At 36.4% G+C, this 1,174-nt stretch overlaps 1 pseudogene; it reads left to right on the forward strand.

Moving 5' to 3' along the window:
• The first annotated feature begins 643 nt into the window (after positions 1-643).
• On the forward strand, positions 644-964 carry LOC103019475 (60S ribosomal protein L36a-like; annotated as a pseudogene).
• Positions 965-1,174: the final 210 nt, after the last annotated feature.

Consider the following 1,174-nt stretch of genomic DNA (forward strand, 5'->3'; position numbering starts at 1 on the left):
TATTCTTGAGCTTTGAGATGTCTTTATATTCCTACATACTAATTCTTTGCTTGGATAACTAGTTTGCAAATATTTTTCTCTTACTTTGTAGATCATCTTTTCATCCTCTTAACAAATTCTTTTGTAAAGCCAGTGTTGTTAATTTTGATGAAGTCAAAATGATTATTTCTTCTGGATTGAGCTTTTGGTGTCAAGTCTAAGACCTCTTTGCTTAGATCCTGAAGATCTTCCTCTATGGTTTTTTGTTTGTTTGTTTGTTTTCTTACTAAAAGTTTTATAGTTTCACATTTTACACCTAAGTTCATGAACTATTGCAGTAATTTTCTTACAAGGTATAAGACATAGGGAAAGTTTCATTTTTTTGTTATGGATGTCCACTTGCTTCAGCACAGTTTGCTGAAAAGTCTATCCTTCCTCCATTGAATTGCTTTGGCAACTTTTAAAAAAATTATATTGTGAGTCTATTCCTGGGTTTTTATTATGTGTCATTGAAGTACTAATCCCTCTACTAATACCTCACAGTCTTGGTTAAAGTAGCTATGGGAAATGTCTTGAGCTTTCCTGTGATGCGCAATCGGAATGAGGCAGGAACGTGGACGCCAGGCTTCCGGTTTTCACCTTGAAGACACCTCTAACTGCAAAGATGGTCAATGCACCAAAAACCCGAAGGACTTTCTGTAAGAAATGTGGAAAGCATCAGCCTCACAAAGTGACCCAGTATAAGAAGGGCAAAAATTCCCTGTACGCCCAGGGGAAAAAGGCGTTATGATCAGAAGCAGAGTGGCTATGGTGGGCAAACAAAGCCAATTTTCCGGAAGAAGGCTAAAACCACAAAAAAGATCGTGCTGAGTCTTGAATGTGTTGAGCCCAACTGCAGATCCAAGAGGATGCTGGCTATTAAGAGCTGCAAGATTTTGAACTCGGAGGAGATAAGAAGAGAAAGGGCCAAGTGATCCAGTTCTAAGCTTTGGGAATCTTTTGTTCCTCTATTTTTAAGAGGAAAATGTGGAAGCTGTAGAAAAATTGCCTGTATGAGAATAAATACAGTGATATTCTTTAAAAAAAAGTTTTGAAACTGGGTATAGTGATTCCTCCAGATTTATTTTTTTAAATATGTTTACTATAGTTCCTTTGCATTTCCATAAAATCTGTGCAATAATCCTTTTTCATATTA

The sequence above is a fragment of the Balaenoptera acutorostrata genome, chromosome 6 (genome assembly GCF_949987535.1).
Source record: "Balaenoptera acutorostrata chromosome 6, mBalAcu1.1, whole genome shotgun sequence".
In the NCBI taxonomy this organism is placed as follows: domain Eukaryota; kingdom Metazoa; phylum Chordata; class Mammalia; order Artiodactyla; family Balaenopteridae; genus Balaenoptera; species Balaenoptera acutorostrata.